Source organism: Bufo gargarizans, chromosome 3, assembly GCF_014858855.1.
Source record: "Bufo gargarizans isolate SCDJY-AF-19 chromosome 3, ASM1485885v1, whole genome shotgun sequence".
NCBI lineage: Eukaryota > Metazoa > Chordata > Amphibia > Anura > Bufonidae > Bufo > Bufo gargarizans.
This window is the reverse complement of record NC_058082.1, coordinates 6413296-6435318: the sequence shown is the minus strand read 5'-3', so window position 1 is coordinate 6435318 and position 22023 is coordinate 6413296. Positions and strand designations below refer to the sequence as shown.

General features: G+C 46.2%; 1 protein-coding gene and 1 long non-coding RNA gene across 3 annotated transcripts in view; both read right to left on the bottom strand.

The window, feature by feature from the left end:
• The window catches only part of LOC122930746, a 286203-nt gene that overhangs the window by 98332 nt on the left and 165848 nt on the right, over nucleotides 1–22023 (bottom strand). The gene's annotated exons all lie outside the window — the stretch shown is intronic.
• LOC122930747 overlaps nucleotides 4823–22023 on the bottom strand; it is a 53923-nt gene continuing 36722 nt past the window's right edge. For both annotated transcript variants that reach the window (XR_006388169.1, XR_006388170.1), the window contains exon 2: nucleotides 4823–5081. This is a non-coding gene — a long non-coding RNA (uncharacterized LOC122930747). The remainder of the gene's footprint in view (nucleotides 5082–22023) is intronic.

Genomic DNA, 22023 nt, shown 5'->3' with positions numbered 1-22023 from the left:
GCGATTGGCCGGCGCGCAGGTGTGGGCGTTCGTGCGGCGCGTCGTGTGCTGATTGGTCGGTGTGCCATGTGCGCTGGTGTGGGCGGCGCAGTTGCGTGTGAGGCGGCAGTGATTGGGCGACACGCTGGTGTGGGCATCGTGTGTTGACTGGACGGCGCGCCGCACGTGCGCAGTTCAATTATCGCCACACACGCACGGACACGCAGCCATGAGCATGCACACAGGGCTTTTATTATAGTAGATATATATCCTCTATAATAAAGTCCCTGTGTGCGTGTGCGACCGCGTGTGTGCCGATTAGTTAAGTGTGCATGCGCGGCGGCCAATCAACACACTGCACTTCACGCGCACCGCCCAGCCCTGCGCATCGACCCAGCTCCACTGTGCCTCCTCCTCCCCCTCCGGCTTCCTCTGCAGCCGACTGACACCAGGGCCCTGCAACCGCCGCCTGCCACAACGTATCCTTCACCGGACACCTTTATGCACTGCCCACACCTGCGCACCGGGCAGAGAGTGGCCCCGTACCTGCTACAGCATCGCATCCTGGTGTTCATAGAACTCCCAAAGAGCCTGGGAGAACAAAGCTGGGAGCACTGAGGACCTCTGATTCTGGCCCCGGGTATCTGTCAGCACAGGGGGCACATGTTAGTCCCCGCAGCGGCCGCATCCTCCTCGCTCCTATTTCGCCCTAACCCCGTCCACCAAAGTCAGGAAATGGCCGCACAGTAGCAAGTGAGGGAAGGTATCACAGGCAGAGAGCATTACACATGTATTACACTCCAACCCCCATCATTACACTACAGCCCTCATTGGAGTGTAATTATGGGGATTGGAGTGTAATATGCGTATAATGATGGGGGTTGGAATATAGTATGTGTATAATGATGGGGATCCTGGGGTGTGAGGCGGCTGCAGAGGAAGCTGGAGGGGGAGGAGGAGTCACGGCGGAGCTGGGCACAGCAGCGGGCCGGCGCACAGGTGTGAGCGGCGTGTGGAGCGCCGTGTGCTGATAGGTCCCCGCGCCACGCATGCCCAGTATAACAAACGGCACACACGGACACGGACACTGGGCGCTCACACAGGGATTTTATTATGTAGGATTACACTCCAGCCCCATCACATAAAATCCCTGTGTGAGTGCCCTGCGTCTGTGTGCCGTTTGTTATAGTGGGCATGTGCAACGCAGGGACCCATCAGCATCATTATACCCCCATCATTATACACTCCAACCCCCATCAATACACACATATTACACTCCAATGAGGGCTGTAGTGTAATGATGGCGGTTGGTGTGTAATATGTATACAGTACAATGTATTTCCTCCTGTAGCCCCCTTCATCTCTATAATATATTCCCTGTAGCCCCCTCCCTAGCTCTCTCTAATGAGTGTACAGATGTAGTCAGAGTAATAGGGGGAGGAAGGGGGAAGGGAAGTTTCCCCGCGTCAGCTGCCTGAAGCTCGGGATGACAGAGGACGGCACATAGGGATGGATGTGGCCTCTCACCTCCACTCACAGAGACTGCCGCCGGACGCACATGTATGGGCGCTGCAGGTGGTGTCCGTGCGTGCGTGCCGATTGGCCAGCACGCTGCGCATGCGCACTAGACAAATTGGCATACACGTACGGACACGCACACAGGGATTTTATTATATAGGATAACAATATTGAAATGGGCCTATAAGAGCCGCATTCCAGTGGGCTTTTATCCGGTTTCAGCAGCACTACTATAGAGGCATCATATAGCGTCTCCGGAAGGCATCCCTCCCGTTGTGCTGCCTCATACATTTTGTGCAATTGTGGTCCAAGGATATCAATGTACTTGGAGTACACCTCTAGTGGAAGGCCATCAGGGCCAGGTGACTTTCCCGAGGCGAATCTCCTTATAGCATCTTCTACTTCCTTTAGGGTGATCTCCGCTGTTCTCCATCTTGTTCCTGCAATTTTAGGTACTTAACATCTTGCAGATAGCTAGTCTAATCAGAGAGGGTGTACTGTATCACTGAGCGATACAACTCTGGATAAAATTCCTGTAATCTAGCCAGTATACCCTCTGCATCTTCCACCATCTCACCCTCCGCATGATGTATATGTAGCACTGATGGAGCTGCTGTGTTATTGTGTACTGCATGAGCCAACATTTTACCAGACTGGCTGCCCAACTCAAACGATTGCTGTTTGAGGAAAAAGAGCTTACGATCATTTTTCTCCCTCTGATGTATTAGATATTGCCTCCCTATCTGCAGCCACTGCAATCTATTGTTCTCTGTGGGACTTGAGCAGTGGCGTACATAGAGACGTAAGGGCCCCATAGCAAGGGTCAAACCCGCCCCCACACAGGACAGAAGGGTTTCCACCAAAACCCTTTTCAATGGCCCTTGGGTCATATTTCCTCTGGATAGATCATCAGCATCTGATCGGTGGGGGTCTGACACCCGGACCCCTGCCAATCAGCTGTTTGAGAAGGCAGCGGCGCGGCGGCCTTCTCGCATTTTATATAGTGTTGAATATGTATATACTGCCTCCAGGGGCGCATTAAGTGCATCATAGGCCCGAGGCTGTTTCCCAAACTTGGTCCCCTTTCCTCTGTTTATCAATGACCCTCCCCCCATTCTGTGTTCTGCCCCATAGTTACTTCTATTTATAGTAAATATTTAAAGGGGTTCTGCAGTTTTTTTAAACTGATAGATCATCAGCATCTGATCGGCGGGGGTCCGACACCCGTAACCCCTGCCGATCAGCTGTTTGAGAAGACAGCGGTGCTGACAGTGGCGCCGCGGCCTTCTCGCTGTTTACCCCAGGCCCAGTGACGTCACGACTATTATCACTGGCCTGGGCGGGGCTAAGCTCTGTTCCCTTGAATGGAGCTTAGCCGCGCCCAGGCCAGTGATACTAGTAGTGACATCACTGGGCCTGCGGTAAACAGCGAGAAGGCCGTGGCGCCACTGTCTTCTCAAACAGCTGATCGGCAGGGGCCCCGGGTGTCGGACCCCCACCGATCAGATGCTGATGAACTATCCAGAGGATAGATCATCAGTTTAAACAAACTGCAGAACCCCTTTAAATATTTACTATAAATAGAAGTAACTATGGGGCAGAACACAGAATGGGGGGAGGGTCATTGATAAATAGAGGAAAGGGGACCAAGTTTGGGAAACAGTCTCGGGCCTATGATGCACTTAATCCGCCCCTGGAGGCAGTATATACATATTCAACACTATATATGGGGTGCAGTTAATGTATAGACAAAGATGTATTTCCCTTCAGGGTCGATTACTGTCTGCCGCTCCTCCCAACGAATAGCGCGGTGTATCAGCAGGGATACGCCTCTAGAATAAGAGCTCCCGAATGCATGTTCCGACCATTGCACCCATGGTTTCTTAAGTCTCCCTGCTGTTTCTGGGGTGAGATGGGTCTCCTTACAGGCCAAGGATATGGGGATTGTACTTGTGGACATGAGAAAAGACTGCTATCCGTTTCCTAGTACCACCTAGTCCCCTCACATTCCAAGACATTACATTTAAGGTGGCCATAGAGAAGATAGTACAATAGGTGTAGGAGTCATTAAACCCATAGAAATAGATCGAGATCTCTGTAAACTGCACCTTCCCAGTTGATATATTAGACATGTGTTGCCCAGTACATAATTGTGGGATACCGTAAAAATAAAGAAAAGCAATAACCTATGAAAAAACATAGTAAACCAAAACCATATAAACTGTTAGGCTACATGCACACGTTCAGGATTCATGTGCGGAGATTCCGCACTGAAATCCGCAGGTGTTCGCAGGCAAATCCGTGCGGTCAATCCGCATTAATTGGTGCGGATTTGCATGCGGATTTGCGTGCGGATGTGGTGCGGATTCGGTGCGGATTTTCCGCATGCGGATCTCACTAATTGAATATAGAAAATCCGGTCAGGAAAATAAAAATTAATTGACATGTCGCGGATTTTAAAATTCGCACCGCAGGTCAAAATCCGCGCGGAAAAAATTCGCATCGTGTGCATTGAGAATTTCAAAATCTCATTGCATACAATGGACATGACCTCCGGTGCGGATTTTCCGCACGCAAATCCGCGCGGAAAATCCGCACGCAATCCTGATCGTGTGCATTCAGCCTTAGGCCTCATGCACACGACCGTTGTTGTGTTCCGTGTCCGTTGTTCCGTTTTCCGTGATTTTCTGCGGACCCATTGACTTTCAATACAACAACTTTATAATGAAGTTCCCCGGTGTCACATCACTCAGGTCTATCTTGGATCTGGTTACAAGAACATTACCAAGATGACCTCCAAGGTGGCTCACAGCTGTAGGTCTGATCTGTGTATGGATTTTACAGGATAAAACAGATGGAGCTTATTACACAGATGGAGGTGGTGGATCTAGATAGGTTCCATACTGTAGTTCATGTGTAGGCTGGCAGCTGGGCATCCTCTCAAGAGGAGTCCATTTAGGACCATTTTATACCCTTTGTCTCCTTTTTCTCATTTTACACAGCACTCGAACTGTGTATGTACAGTAAAATACCGCACACCGCCATATCACTTCTATTGGTCCTGGTGATCGGGAGACAGATCATGTGATCACTGGTTTGTCCGTGAGTCGCATCAAGTAAAAGATAAAATAGAAACTGAAATAACAGTTTGTGTGATTTGTTATTTACACTGTGTGCAATGTGCGGCCTCCTCCGGTGTGACAACCGGTATATTGCCGACAACGTACATGACCTTCAGGAGACGCTGCTACATCCCACAGGCCTGGATTTGGACTCATTATGAAGGGATTTAGTTACTGGACATATAATTAGTTAGGGAAGAACATTTCTGGTATCATGTTTATTATAATATTAGACATTTCCTTATCTTCTGTATATCAGTGATATTACCCATAAAGCACCAGGAGACGCTCCTAATACCAGACTTCTGAAGAAGTCTTCTCCACCAAAGTCCTGTTATCTGCTCATCACAGAGAGGAATCGGCTTCTTCTCAGTTCAGTAAATGATCTTCATATTTGGTTTCTGCTTTTCCAGTTTTCTTATGGCTTCCTTCTCCTCTTTAGATAATAGATTGTCAGTCAGACTAGAAGAGAAAACAGCGCCCCAGCATTAGTGAGGTTGTATTGTGAGGTTTCCTCGTGACATCAGACCAGTCAGTAAATTGATCTCCTGAACATGTGTTTTGTAAATCTCCCCTTTGGTTTAGTGTTCTCATTAAGGGGTTCTCCGGGAATTAGGAAAATGAAAATACTTAAATATTACTTTATTATAAATATATTCCTAGAGACCTTTCATTAGTTATAATGGCTCGTTTTGTCTGGGGAGCAAGCATTAGGAAAAATAAAATGGCTGCTATCCTATTAGTACATACAAAACCTGTCCTAATCACACAGGAGGACAAGTTACTTCAGAGCAGTGAGCCAAAGAGCTGCCTCATCTTCTTCTATGATCCTGAATACAGTGTAATATGATCTTCAGCTAAATCTCTGTAGAAATGGAGTTCATCATGAGGAGGCATGAAGTACAGAGAGGAGGTGGGGGTGATGTGGATAATGAGCAGCAGCTCTTGTATGTAGTCTCCATTACCACAGTCTGTCCTGTCTGTCCTTCATGTCTCCTCATGAACTCCATCCCCACAGAGATTCAGTTAAAGTTCTTATAATCTGTATTCAGGATCATAATCCCTAAACTTCTTCTACCTTATCCTCCAGGTCCATTTCCAGTAGAATGTCCTTGCCATATATCCCTTATATCCCCCAATTACCAGCCTGTATCAGGACCAGCTTATTCACATTATTTACAATATCAATGTATTTACATATATATGCTTCCTAATTATACAATCACATAATGCACTTGTCATGCACAAATGATCCCTTCTGTTTACCACCTTATGTATAACTGTGAGAATCATGTGCACTTTACAGACATGTCTATCTTTGATTCATGAATTTGTGAGAATCCGGTCCTGTACATACGTAGATTTATTTATTCATTTATGTCGTTTTATTGAGAACCTTTACTAAACACAGCCTGTTAATGTCAGCGTCCGCTGACCTCTTTAGCATCATACAGTGGATGTGGATTTGTGAATTTATTATGTTATTTTATATCACATTTGACCATATTATGGTATTTTATTAATAGCCTTTTAATGTGGATCTGTGAATATATTATATTATCCTTGATCACAATTGACCATATTATAGCATTTTACTGATAGCATTTTTTATTATTATTTATTCTCCTCCTCCGTATTGCGATATGTATCTATATATATTTTTTTAAACCCTTGCAATTACGTTTTTATGTATTGTTATATGCAACTTTTTTCTACACTTTTTCTACATAACTTTTTTTTTCGTTACAATTTTTTCATTTTATTATTAATTTTGTGATTTTTTTTTGACTTGAAAAAGGAGTACATTGACTCCGAAACGCATTGTCATTCACTAATAAAAGATCCTATATCTATCTACTGAGGTCGTGCCCATGCGCCAGAAGGTATCACATCAGCTTCATCAACTTGTTCAGAAGAAACTTCTTCCATCTTCTCTTTTGGACACCCTGTGGGGGTTCTACCCACAGTCTCTCTAAGCACATTGTCCATGTCTACCGCAGTTTTCTGTGCTTCTTTGGAGCCTTTACTCTTCACCTGGATATCAGGCAGTAGATCCTTCAGATCACTCATCTCTTTCTGATTGCATCTGTACGGACACGTCTGGTCATCTACCACTGCCTGTGTATAGGTCTCAGTCACTAGGCTGACGTCTCCCCACTTAACTCTCGTCAGGTATAACTGTTGTCTGGTCACTACTAGCAACTGCTTTAATTTCGCAAGACCTTGACTGGGTAGCTTCTTTCTCTGAGTTGCTATCGGCTACGGCACATGCGTCACCTATATTACTTGTGTCATTATCAGTTCTGACCTCTAGGGGCACCGATGCGCTAATCCCCACATTGGACACTTCCCCAGCAACCATAAAACCCCGTGGGTACTGCATATCCACCTCTGGTACGTGTGGTACCCCCTCTGGGCTCACATCATTAACCAGCATTTTTGTATCACATATATTTTTACCAGGAAGGGGCACTTCTCTACTGATCACATCCTGAAAGGGAAAAGGCATGTCATCATCATATACTTCACATGACCTCACATTTTCATTTTTCACTTCAACTACATCACTGTTTTCAATGGTCATTTCCCTTACACATTCACTTAAAGGGACAGGTACAAGTTCTGCAGGAGTTTTTGCACTCTCTGCAGAAGTGTCTCCATTACGCCACAACTCCCAAAACAAGGGGAAATCACGGCCCAAAACTACATCATGCGCAAGCTTGTTTGCAACCCCAAACGTATAAGTCCCAGTTCCCACTGGAGTCTCGCACTCAGTGAGAGCCACCGGCTAGTCCTTACTATCCGCATGATTGTTCCGCACATAATCCCCAGCTACCAAGCTGGCATGTACCAGGCTCACCTGGCACCTTGCGACAACGCCTGGACTGAACTGCCATTCACCACAATGTTGCACATTTTCGGCGCAGTCTCTATTCCCAGTGTCTCAACACCTCCTGGACCAGCATATAGCAACTGCCGCCGGCTCACACCACAGTTCACGGTCTCTGAGGTACCAGGGCCCCAGTCAGTCACATGCCCAACCTCCAGAGCCGTGCTCACTGTCACGTGGTCTGCTACACCAGCAATTACAGGAACAACCCATTGTTGCCTCGGGTTCATCCCTCTCACGTGCGATACGTCCATCTCCACAGTAGACATCCTTTTCCGGGATGTTGGGAACCTTCTATCTTGGATTCCTGGTCATAGGACAACCAGGTGCACACCTTCCCACTTGGCGACATCTCCAGCAGCACTCTCTCTGTTGCCGGACAGCTGCCTGCTGTCGAGGTTGGTTGCTCTTAGCAACAGCATTACGGCATCTTCGCATATCCTCTCTAGGACTCTGAACACCTTGGCAGAAAACACTTGAACTCTTGAGAGCCGCACTGCTCTCCAGCTCACTCTCTTCCCGTTGGTTGCCCTTGGCAACGGCATACACCACCTCTGCATCCCGAGAACCTGCAGTTCTTGGCTCCTAGTCATGAGGTCACTGCCCAGTTCCTCCGCACAGCAGTTACCATGGGAAACGCCTTGGGTTAGGACGTCTCTTGGTTTGTCCAACCCGCACATGAGCTTTTCCTGCTCCTGTTGCCACATCATTTGCCTTTGGCTAGCCTTCAGATTGGCCCGCATCAGCTGCTTGGTGAAATCCTCCATCCACCCCATAGCAACAGATAGTCCTCTCTAGCAACACAGCAAAAGGAAAAAAAAAAATATTTTTGTTTTTCCAAACAGGTCAGTCTCTTTTAAACTCCAGCACAGCAGGATTCAGCAGCATCTGCTCTCTCTCTTGTTGTTGCCCCTAGCAACCAACTGTTGTTGCTCTTCTCTCATGGACAACTTGCCCGCATCCTCCACCATATGTAAGGGATCGTCTCTTTTCAGGGGGTCACACACACAGATATCTCACCAGACAACGGATTTTCATGTCCAAACTGTGCATTTATTTTGACAGCCTTCTTATAAAGGATAGTCCAGTTATACATCACTGGGTGGGGTGAGGTTCCCGCACCGCCAACACTTGAAACACAAATAAACTCCAGACCGTCTAGGCGCTACCTAAACAAAATACGTCTCTACCGCACTCATAGAGCTCAGTTCACACATGGACAACATATGCGGCTTTCCTCAGCCAACATCAATACTACAGCCTCCAGGCTATGGCTCCCTTTTGGGGGAGTGTGGCCCAGTAGTCCTCCAGACGCTGGGCGTGCAACCCTCGTTCTCTAGGTGTTGCTAGGTCCTCCAAACCTCAGGCTATTCAAAGCCTTGTGGCCCCTCAGTCCTCCTGACTGAGACCACACACAGAGCCTCTGCTTCACAGAACAGTCTCGCTCTCCCTCCTCAGACTGACCTCCTCTGAGGCGCTTTATGCCGGTGTTCCGGAATTTTCTGCTACCCGGAAAATTTTGCTACCCACGTCACTTCCGGTAGTGACGTGGGAGGTGTGTCACCTACCTCGGCTCCTCATTGGCTCTGCCGGGGGTTGGTGGCGCAGGCGCAGAGGATTCCGAAGTAGCGTGAACGCGCCGAAGGTAGCAGAAAATTCCGGGCCACTGCGCATGCGCGAAAACGACGGCCGAAAGTAGCAGAAAATTCCGGCTTCGCGCATGCGCAGTGGGCCGGAATTTTCCGCTACCTTCGCCTCCTACTGCGCCTGCGCCGAACCGTCTTGTTTAGCAAGCAGAAGGTAGCAGAAGATTCCGGTCTACTGCGCATGCACGAAGCCGGAATTTTCTGCTACCTTCGGCCCCTACTGCGCCTGCGCCCAGGACCAATAACATTTGAACTACTCTAGGCGTGCATGCGCCGTGGCCTGTCATTTTAACCTCAGTGCAGCAAGCGAGCCTGTTATACTCGCACTTGCGCATGGACATGTAAAAATTTGCAAACCATTTAACTGACTCGGCGCTACTGCGCCTGCGGCAAGTCGTCTTTTCCGCGCATGCGCAGCGCCGAGTCAGTTAAATGGTTTGCAAATTTTTACATGTCCATGCGCAAGCGCGAGTATAACAGGCTCGCTTGCTGCACTGAGGTTAAAATGACAGGCCACGGCGCATGCACGCCTAGAGTAGTTCAAATGTTATTGGTCCTGGGCGCAGGCGCAGTAGGGGCCGAAGGTAGCAGAAAATTCCGGCTTCGTGCATGCGCAGTAGACCGGAATCTTCTGCTACCTTCTGCTTGCTAAACAAGACGGTTCGGCGCAGGCGCAGTAGGAGGCGAAGGTAGCGGAAAATTCCGGCCCACTGCGCATGCGCGAAGCCGGAATTTTCTGCTACTTTCGGCCGTCGTTTTCGCGCATGCGCAGTGGCCCGGAATTTTCTGCTACCTTCGGCGCGTTCACGCTACTTCGGAATCCTCTGCGCCTGCGCCACCAACCCCCGGCAGAGCCAATGAGGAGCCGAGGTAGGTGACACACCTCCCACGTCACTACCGGAAGTGACGTGGGTAGCAAAATTTTCCGGGTAGCAGAAAATTCCGGAACACCGGCCTGATTACAGCAGGCCTCACCTGCGATCACCTCAGGTAGAAAGGAAAACCCGTCCTGGAAGGGTGTGGACTGGGAACTCCCTTTACCAAGCCTAGCCACCAGTCCAAGTAAAATCCAGCCCAGAAAATGTATACAGAAATGTCTCAGCAAACCATGCTTTGCTGAGACTACTGCCACTCTCTGGATTTTATCTGTCTCACCATCTGAGGTACCTGAAGTGGGACAACACACCTTCCAGCACTGTTCACATTACCACGCAACGAACACAAGAAAAATCGATTTCCACCCGTAGAGTTAGCTTCAGTTCAATGGAGGGCGATATATCTGAAGCTACCCATGATTCATCAGAATCTGGTGGAGAACAAATACCAAGCAGTGTTGAAAGTTTAATTAAGGACAACAAGTCTTCATCAGAAGAGCTGGACGCAAGCATTGAAATAAAACCGCACAATATGGCAAAAAAACGGAACAGACTTTCCATGATGTTATCAACATATCTAAAGTTTCGCTTACGGAGCAACAAATTTATGTACTTTCCAAAGGTTTGAACTTTGCACCTGCTGCGAATTTTGACATCTTTACAACGCTATTGGACATCAACAAGTTCATCGGGAATTTGACACTAAACAGACACTTTTTTGAGTCATCTGATAGTCTGTATGATGAGGTTGTTTATGTCTCACCTGAGTCTCTGTCTCAACCTGACTTTACCTTTCAGGAACACTTGGCCACAGTCTGTCTTGCAGATTTACAGTCGGAGAGTTGTTTTCCTCCTGTTGGTATAATGAGGACTATCACTGAGGACTATCAATATTATCCCATTGAATCCCGCACAGACAGCGTGGTTTTATTTCAGGAGACTCTTGAGAGGGAGCTCATTGAAATAAATAATCAGCCTCAGTCAATACGTCAGGATAATAACCTAACATCACCCCAATTATCAGCTCTTAAACAGCTTAAAGATCTTCAGGAACAAATTATTATCAGACCAGCTGATAGAGGGGGGTCTGTGGTGGTAATAGATAGAGACATCTATAGAGATCAAATGACGGCCACGTTATCAGATGCCAGTATATACAAGAGGTTAAAGGGGAATCCATTAGCCGGGTATCGCACAGAATATAATGCACTTTTGATTAAAGGAAAAAATATGGGTATACTTGATGATAAAACTTTTACCTTTTTAAGTGCAGATGCCTCGGTTACCCCTATCATCCACGCTCTTCCTAAAATTCACAAGAAGATCATTCCCCCACCACTTAGACCCATAGTATCCGGTATAGGATCGCTTCTTGAGAGGATAGGTGCATGGTTGGATGGCATATTACAACCTCTTGTGAAAAGGCTGCCTGGGTATCTAAAAGATAATGTCACATAGGAGATGGGACAAACAATAGATGTGTCTTACTATGGATGTTATCGCTTTATATCCCTCCATACCTCAGGACATAGCGTTGCAATCCCTTGAGTACCATCTACACAGATATAGTAGTCAATCGCCAGATTCAATAGACTACATATTAGACATCACTCCGTTTCTCCTAACACATAACTATTTCAGTTTTGACCAGGTGTTCTTTTTGAAAATCCGTGGAGTTTCTATGGGGGCCAAATTTTCTCCTTCTTTGGCTAACCTGACGATGGGTTACTGGGAGGAACGTTATTTGTTTTCCAATACAAATGTTTTTTGCTCTGACATCGTCTGGTATGGCAGATACATCGATGATCTGCTCCTTATATGGAGCGGCGATGTGTCTGCCATAGCGGACTTTGTCGAGTATTTAAATACCAATTCATACAACCTACGTTTCACCCACTCCATAGAGTCTCATAGCATTTCCTTCCTAGATGTGACGCTCATAGGCATTTCTGATAAATTTGTATATACAGAGACGCATCACAAAGAGATCACAGGTAACACCATTTTGCAAGCAGTCACCATCCCAACCATACCATTAAAGCCATCCCGGTAGGCGAATTCATCAGAGCTAAAAGAAATTGCAGTACCCAAGTGGGTTTTGATAAAGAAGCAGATTATATTTGGAACAGGCTGAAAAAAAGAGGTTACCCTAGTTGGATGCTAAAAAGAGCCAAAAATATAGCTGCCAATAAAAATAGAGATGAATTACTTTCTAAACCAGGTAAATATGCACATAAAGCTCCAACCAGACGTTCCAAACCCACCATGGTACTTACATACAGTCGACAATTCAGCTCCATTAAGCAGGCGGCTTACAAATGCCTCCCTCTCCTATATGAGGACAGTATCTGGTATGATACACTCAAGGATGGCTGCAGAATTGCCCCCGACGGTCCTGCACATTGGCTAACATGCTGTCTTCCTCATTTTTTACTAAAACTGCTTTTTACCAGGGGCTCCGGGCTAAAATATCAGGGCTTCACCAAATGTGGAAGACATCCATGTAAGACCTGCAATTTTGTGCACCGCACTACTACTTTGAAAATGCAACACATACGGAAAATTTTAACATCAAAAGTTACATTAATTGCAATTCAACTGGTGTAATTTATATCATCAAATGCATATGTCGTGATCTTCTGTATGTAGGCTGTACTACTAGACAACTAAAAACACGAATACAAGAACATCTCAATTATGTGGCCAATCCCCAAGCTTCGGGGATTTCTAGTGCAGCGAAACATTTTATCAATATGCACAATAGAAGTGTCAGCTACTTACGGATATTTGCTATTGAGAAAGTAACGCTTCCCTTTACAGGTGGTAATTTGAAGATAAAACTCCTCCTGAGGGAGGCTTATTGGATCTTCAGGTTAGGTACAAGGTGCCCTGCAGGTCTCAGTCTTAATGCTGTTATATCACTAATGGCCAATTTCTCCCTTAGATGTAATATTTATGACAGTATTGTCATTCAGAGTCAGGAGCCGTTGTAACATCCACACCTATTTCACACTCGTAATACAGACATTCAGTTTTGGTATTGGTGACTATTCACACCTAGCGGTTTTTCAGCCGGTACCGATGTTGCAGGATTTTGTTAGGAGTTGTGCTCTGACATGGTTTTATGTATCCACATTTTATGTCCCATGTATTACGTGGCATTCTCAATGCTACACTAGACAGCGGTGGTCTGTCTTTTTATGGTTTTTGTAGTATATGTTTTGTCATGTTTAAAGGTGTTGGATTTGATCCTTGGCAACCCAGGGGTTAAGTGGCTGTGTTTTCAGCAGTTTTCCTCCCCCACCCCTTCCCACCACTCCTCTCCTGCTGATCGTACCTACCTAACCTCAGGTGTTGGGTCCACGTCACTAGGTTATGATTAAGAAACATGTGAACCTGTGGTGGAGGGTGAAGCATGCGCTGTTATGCCGATCTGCAGTAAGGACGACCAATACTGACGGACGCTGGAGAACGTTCCTTTATTTCTCTGATTGTACAAGGGACGGGTCCGGTCCTCTCCGTGCACCGAACGCTTATGGTGAGCTGGATAAACTTTCTTTTTTGATTACTCACAACTTCTGTGCTGGTGTATGGGGGGAGCGGACTGTCCCCAGGCATGAAATCTTCTTACCCAGACGTTCCCCTCCTCCAGGAGCCTGCTGACCTCTGCCCCTGGTCACCAATAATTTATAAAAATAAATTAACCCTTTCCTTGTCTAGGGTTTAACTCCATAAATATATAATTAAAAATTAAAATGTAACCCCTTCCTGCCTCTTCACCCAGTTGAGGCTGGGGCTTTAGATTTCACTTGGATGATTATTTAAAAAACACTGTTAACTGTGGTGCTATCCGGCGCTGAACATAGTGAGTACTACAGCTTTAACCCTTTCTACAGGTGGTGCATGGCTGCCTCCTCACTCCCAGTCACGCACTACCACTGGTTGCTGTACATCCTGTCATATTACCTTCCTTCCACAGGCGGAGTAATCGCACTACCACTGCATTCTGTACATCCTGTCACATTACCTCCTTCCGCAAGTAATCACACTAACAAGTGAAGTACTTGCACCAACATTGGATACTGTGGCTTTCCACAGGTGCAGAATCTGCAAGAGCTCGTATCTACTACCACTGGATACTGTGGCTACTACCGCATTAACCCCTTCACTTTTGTGTGTTGGTGTTGAGCGCCTACATGGCAGTCTCTGTCCTCCCAGGGTCTTACCCCACAACACTGCTCTAAGTCCCGGTGGGACACCACACTACACTGTTGGTCACTGCACCTGACACCTTCAATAGGTGGAGCATCTGCCCCAGAACAGAATACTGTGGTTACTACCATGCGAGTCGAGTATTGCACTGTCTGTGAGTACTATATCCACTACTAGCTCTCCTACTTATCAGGTGGAGTATTTATGCTAGCATTCCACACCATGGCTACTACTGGCCGCCTCCTCAGGTGGAGTATTGTGCTAGCCCTAGATACTGTGGCTACTACTGTATGGCCTCTTTCTCAGGTGCAGTTTTGCACTAGCCCTAGCTATTGTGCCTTCCACTATATGGCTTCCTTTTCAGGTGGAGTATTTGCGTTAGTACTACATACCATGGCCACCACTATACGGCCTCCTTCTCAGGTGGAGTATTGTGCTAGCACTAGATACTATGGCTTCTTCTGTATGGTCTCCTCCTCATGGAGTACTGCACTAGCACCAGATACTGTGGCTACTCCTGTACGGCCCCATTCTCGGGTGTAGAATTTGCCTTAGCCCTAAATACTTTGCCTACTACTGTGTGGTTCCCTTCTCAGGTTCAGTGCTTACGTTCACCCTGCAAGCCATGGAGGCTCCCACGTTGTTTCCTTCCTCACATGATGCATTTGCACTGGGTATTGGTTCTGTGGTTCCTACCACATTGCCTTCTGTTCCACACGATGTTTCGGCCCTGGCTTTGTATGCTGTAGCTTCTACTACATTCCCCCTTCTATAGGTGGAACCTTCACACTGGTCCTAGGTGTGCTCATTGCATCTACATTTCCTCCTCAGCTGGATCTCCTGCTCATTTTACCTATGCTGTAGCTCTGACAGGTGTAGTCTTTATGCTGGAGCTTGCCGTCGTGGCAAACACGTCCATTCATTCCTGATGGCACTGGTCACCTGCATTACTTCCATCATCAAACCAGGTATTTGCAATAGCATGGAAAGCTGTAGCTGATAAGCCCCTCACTTCTGGTGCGCACTTTTACAGGGTTCTTCAGTTGGCATAACCTCCGCGTTTCTATGGCACTGGTCTACCACATTGTTCCCTTTACAAATGTGACATTGCCGCTAACAGTTGATGCTGTGACACCATCAGCATTGCCGCTCTTAGGAGAGGGGTGATGGCTCTGACATGTCCGTCTGTAGTGGACATACCTACTCAGTGCTCATACTGTTAGTTGACTGCATTACTCCCCTCACCGGACGGAGCAGTTGTGCTGTCACGTCACTGCTAATAGATGATTCGTTGCTGGCACACAACACCCTTTCTACTTTATGCCCTTCTGCAAGACGAGTCCACCCCTAGACACTGTCTCTGTCTACCTGCTCAGTATCCATATTCATGAGGTTGGCGTCTTACTGCTCTGGAATGTCAGCACTGGCACTATTTTTCTATATGACCAGTTTTTCTCTGGTACTTTTGTGACGATGGGCATCGGCATCACACTCTCTTCTGGCAGAGTGTTTCTCCCATCTCTGGCCACTTTGTGCATTCCTCTGATGACCACATTCTCCTCTTCAGGCACAGTTGTCTACAATATGATGGTAGGTGGTCTCTGACGAGTCTACTTGCCTCTGATGTTTCTGGCATCGCTTCTACCTATCACCAAGGTATGTTTTCTTCAGCCTACTGTTGGATCTGCCTGATCCAGTCAGTTTCTCTGTGATGTATCATGCAGCTTCTCTCGTTGGAGTACTCACGATAAAGCCTCTACGCCTCGGGGGTATCTGTCTACCAGGTTACCTTCTCCTTACGGAGCGTTTATTTTATAGCACTGGTGTACGCTGCGGTTCTTACCTTTGGATCTGCTTCGAAGACTATTCCTGGCAAGTGTATGTGCTCTCTAGCACGGATTGTAGCCTGCTCTCTTTTCACAGCGCGGTTGCCTTGTCTCTGTCCGTTACCTCAGGCTGTCTAAGGCCAGTCCTGGATCCAGCATCACTCAGTCTTCCTTTTGTCCAGTGATGGAGGTTGGTTTGGCTACACTCTTATGCCACATTCCTCTCTGTGGCATGGCTGGGATGCTAATGATCCCTGAGCACACAGTTTTATCCCTCTCAGACTATTCCCCATTAGCCTATGGTTTTTCAGTTTAAATCTCTGATTGGTTTCCATTGTGCCTGTTCATCTCCCTTGGCCATCCCTTATCTCTGTCTTGATGAGTGACCATATTCCATAATTTTTTTTTCCTCTTCTCGTCTACAAGTGAGTGTCTACTCTGATACTCTGCCTTCTGCCCAGTTGATTACTTTGAGATCACCAAGTTTTTTCCCTATGTTGAAATCCCGTATATATCCCGTACACATTAGGTAGAGTTTTCTATGGGTTTTCCTGTCGCCTGTTAGCCAGATGTCATACATACCCGTATTCTACAGACCATATTTTGCCATGTGAAATGCTTCTCCTTCTTATGGATATTCTGTGCTGGTATCCACTTCTTCTGACGTATCTCCAACCTTTGTTTAACTGGGGTTTCCTCTTTCTGCCCAGTCTAAATCACTGCGTGTTCTACGCTCTCTGGCTGGCCCTTCTGGTTCTTGCTCTTCCTGTCCTAGTCATGTTCTTTTTCCATGCGGGATCTCATGGCCAGCCTTAGATTGTTCTGCTCTTTTGTTCCCTCCCCATTGTACTGCTTTAGAACGTCCCATGGTCTCCCAATGATAGGAGCAAGAAAATTGGGTTTTTGGGATTACCTATAAAATCGTTTTCTTGCTAAGTTCATTGGGGAACACAGCTCCCACCCTGTGAGTACATTGTTGGCTCTTCTTGATGGGTTCCACCAGTTCTTGGTTCTGACCCATCTCCACTTCTCTTCTTACTCGTTATCTGTTGGATTCTCGTGGATACTGCTTTCGTAGAAACTGATAAGCTCAGTGTATACAGGATGGGTATAGCTAAGGGGGAGCCAACAGTTTTTATCTTAGTGTTGCCTCCTAGTGGCAGCAGCTGTACCCATGGTCTCCTCTGTACCCAATGAACTTAGCGAGAAAAGGATTTTACAGGTAAGCACCAAAAATCCTATTTTCAAAGCATCTCTTCCTATTGATCCACAGTTTTCACTGACCTGTAGACTATAATGGGTCTGACGGATCCCTCAACACGTACACAATAGAGCATGGATCCATGCTAAAACATGGATGTGTGAATACACACATTAAAATGAATGGGTGAGTGGGCTGTCCATCAAGAACACGTACAGCACATATATGTGAAACAATGACGTGTTAATGAGGCCTTACACTGCCAGATCATTGCTGACAGGCGATACTACGAATGCTTGTTAGTGATGATCTGGCAGACTATCTGCCTGTCTCATACAAGCCTAACACTGAAGCCTGGTCTCTGCAGCATCTACAGAGGGGCCAAGATCTCCTCATCCAGAGGAGGAGTCACAGTGAGGTGCGGTACAGGACAATAGAAGAGATAGGTCAGTATTCACAAGAGGATGTACAGAGACGTTTCCACCCTTCTTGATCTTTCTCAGCCCATTTCTATAGAGAGCGGCCACTCTTCCATGTGATGGGACATCTTAGCTATCATCAGGTCTAGCGCCATCATCAGAAGAGAGATGGAACTATGCGGCTATAAGTCATTACATATAGAATTATAATCACAGATAATACAGAGCAGTACAGTATAGAGTATGTGTTTGGTATTACAGAGCAGTACAGTTTATAGCGGATGTGTTTGGTATTACAGAGCAGTACAGTGTATAGCGGATGTGTTTGGTATTATAGAGCAGTACAGTGTATAGAGGATGTGTTTGGTATTACAGTGCAGTACAGTGTATAGTGGATGTGTTTGGTATTACAGAGCAGTACAGTGTATAGAGGATGTGTTTGGTATTACAGAGCAGTACAGTGTATAGCGGATGTGTTTGGTATTATAGAGCAGTACAGTGTATAGCGGATGTGTTTGGTATTACAGAGCAGTACAGTGTATAGTGGATGTGTTTGGTATTACAGAGCAGTACAGTGTATAGAAGATATGTTTGGTATTACAGAACAGTACAGTGTATAGTGGATGTGTTTGGTATTACAGTGCAGTACAGTGTATAGAGGATGTGTTTGGTATTACAGAGCAGTACAGTGTATAGTGGATGTGTTTGGTATTACAGAGCAGTACAGTGTATAGAGGATTTGTTTGGTATTACAGTGCAGTACAGTGTATAGTGGATGTGTTTGGTATTACAGAGCAGTACAGTGTATAGAGGATGTGTTTGGTATTACAGAGCAGTACAGTATATAGAGGATGTGTTTGGTATTACAGAGCAGTACAGTGTATAGCGGATGTGTTTGGTATTACAGAGCAGTACAGTGTATAGCGGATGTGTTTGGTATTACAGAGCAGTACAGTGTATAGCGGATGTGTTTGGTATTACAGAGCAGTACAGTGTATAGTGGATGTGTTTGTTATTACAGAGCAGTACAGTGTATAGTGGATGTGTTTGGTATTACAGAGCAGTACAGTGTATAGTAGATGTGTTTGGTATTACAGAGCAGTACAGTGTATAAAAGATGTGTTTGGTATTACAGAGCAGTACAGTGTATAGCGGATGTGTTTGGTATTACAGAGCAGTACAGTGTATAGTGGATGTGTTTGTTATTACAGAGCAGTACAGTGTATAGTGGATGTGTTTGGTATTACAGAGCAGTACAGTGTATAGTGGATGTGTTTGGTATTACAGTGCAGTACAGTGTATAGAGGATGTGTTTGGTATTACAGAGCAGTACAGTGTATAGTGGATGTGTTTTATTACAGAGCAGTACAGTGTATAGAGGATTTGTTTGGTATTACAGAGCAGTACAGTGTATAGTGGATGTGTTTGGTATTACAGAGCAGTACAGTGTATAGAGGATGTGTTTGGTATTACAGAGCAGTACATTGTATAGTGGATGTGTTTGGTATTACAGAGCAGTACAGTGTATAGAGGATGTGTTTGGTATTACAGAGCAGTACAGTGTATAGTGGATGTGTTTGGTATTACAGAGCAGTACATTGTATAGTGGATGTGTTTGGTATTACATAGTAGTACATTATATAGCGGATGTGTTTGGTATTACAGAGCAGTACAGTGAATAGCGGATGTGTTTGGTATTACAGAGCAGTACAGTGAATAGCGGATGTGTTTAGTATTACAGAGCAGTACAGTGTATAGCGGATGTGTTTGGTATTACAGAGCAGTACAGTGTATAGTGGATGTGTTTGGTATTACAGAGCAGTACAGTGTATAGCGGATGTGTTTGGTATTACAGAGCAGTACAGTGTATAGTGGATGTGTTTGGTATTACAGAGCAGTATAGTGTATAGTGGATGTGTTTGGTATTACAGAGCAGTACAGTGTATAGTGGATGTGTTTGGTATTACAGAGCAGTACAGTGTATAGTGGATGTGTTTGGTATTACAGAACAGTACAGTGTATAGTGGATGTGTTTGGTATTACAGAGCAGTACAGTGTATAGTGGATGTGTTTGGTATTACACAGCAGTACAGTGAATAGTGGATGTGTTTGGTATTACAGAGCAGGACAGTGTATAGAGGATTAGAGATGTCGCGAACATAAAATTTTCCGTTCGCGAACGGGCGAACCGCCATAGACTTCAATGGGCATGCGAATTTTAAAACCCACAAGGACTCTTTCTGGCCACCATAGTCATGGAAAAGTTGCTTCAAGGGGACTAACACCTGGACTGTGGCATGCCGGGGGGGGGGGGGGGGGATCCATGGCAAAACTCCCATGGAAAATTACGGAGTTGATGCAGAGTCGGGTTTTAATCCATAAAGGGCATAAATCACCTAACATTCCTAAACTGTTTGGAATAACGTGCTTTAAAACATCAGGTATGTCCCAAACTGCGTATGAAAGCCATATGCACCAAAAAATTGTGACTTGTCAGAGGACTCGTGGCGACTGTTATTTAAAGAAAACTGAGCAAGACTGTAAAAAACACCAAACAGATATACCACTGACTATACTAGCTAGTCATACAAGCAGATATTAAAAGCTGAGACTTTTGCCAATATATTCCTGTCAGGAAGATATTGGAGCCCATCATGCACTACGTCACGGTCACTCAGCATGGCAAGGGGTCCTACCACTGCACTAACTATGGTGTGAACACGGTCTGAAGGTGATGAAATCCAGCTCACAGCCAAGCTCCACACAACCACATAGCAGGTCAGCTAATGCAATGTGAACACAGCCAGACCGTAAGCCACACCCATATCGGACCATGTGATGGAGGTTTCCAGGTGCAACAGAATGTTCAATTGCCAGATAGAGGTCCACATGCGGTGGGATTGCTCCCCCAATGATAAACATGCTACAGTGTTTGGGGTTTGAGCAGCTCCCCCATACTTGCCACGGTAATTTTGTGGTTCACATGCGATGGGACTGCTCGCCCAATGAAAGACACGCTACAGTGTTTGTGGTTGAGACAGTTCCCCCGTATTGGCCACTATATTTTTGTGATGTTGTTTCAAACTGAGCAAGAGACAAAAAAATACCAAGCCTCCTGATTCTCCGCCAGAAAACAGCACAGATATGTCTCCAGATTCTGATTGACACGTTCAGTCTGACCCTTCGACTGTGGGTGAAAAGCAGAAGAGAACGACAACCGAACCCCCAAGCGAGAACAGAAGGCCTTCCAGAATCTGGAGACAAATTGCGTGCCCCTATCAGAAACTATGTCTGAAGGGATGCCATGCAATTTAACAATATGATCAACAAACGCTTGCGCCAGCATCTTAGCATTGGGTAACCCAGGAAATGGAATGAAATGTGCCATTTTGCTAAAACGGTCCACTACCACCAGAATCACAGTCTTCCCTGAGAAACGAGGCAGGTCCGTAATGAAGTCCATGGACAGGTGCGTCCAAGGACGGGAAGGAATGGGTAACGGGAGAACCCAATGGCCGTGAATGAGGGACCTTGGCACAAGCGCAGGTCTTGCAGGCTGCCACAAAACTCTCAACCGTCTTATAAAGAGCCGGCCACCAGAATCTCCGAGCAATGAGATCCACAGTGGCTCTACTCCCCGGGTGCCCAGCAAGGACCGTATCGTGGTGCTCCTTAAAAAGCTTGTGTCGTAAAGCGAGAGGCACAAACAACCTCCCAGGAGGAAAAAGATCAGAAGCCTCTGCCTGGGCTGCCTGAACCTCTGCCTCCAAATAAGGATAAAGAGCAGAGACTACCACCCCTTCAGCCAAAATGGGACCCAGGTCTTCAAAGTTCCCCCCTCCCGGAAAACAAAGCGACAGGGCATCCGCCTTCATTTTTAACCCCAGGCCGAAACGTAACCACAAAATGAAACCTAGAAAAGAACAAAGACCATCTGGCCTGTCTCGGGTTCAGACGCTTGGCCGATTCCAAGTAGGCCAGATTCTTATGGTCGGTAAACACGGTAATAGGGTGTCTGGCTCCCTCTAACCAATGGCGCCATTCCTTCCAAATTTGATGGCCAACAACTCCCTATCTCCCACATCGTAATTTCTCTCTGCAGATGATAGTTTCCTTGAGAAAAAGGCACACGGTTGCCATTTGGCAGGAGAGGGACCCTGAGACAAGACCGCACCCACACCCACCTCAGAAGCATCCACCTCAACAATAAAAGGTAGAGGTTGTACCAAAATAGGAGCGGATGCAAAACTCTCTTTAATACTAGAAAAGGCCTTAAGCGCATCTACAGACCACGAGGAAAAATCCACCCCCTTTTTAGTCCTATCAGTGAGTGGC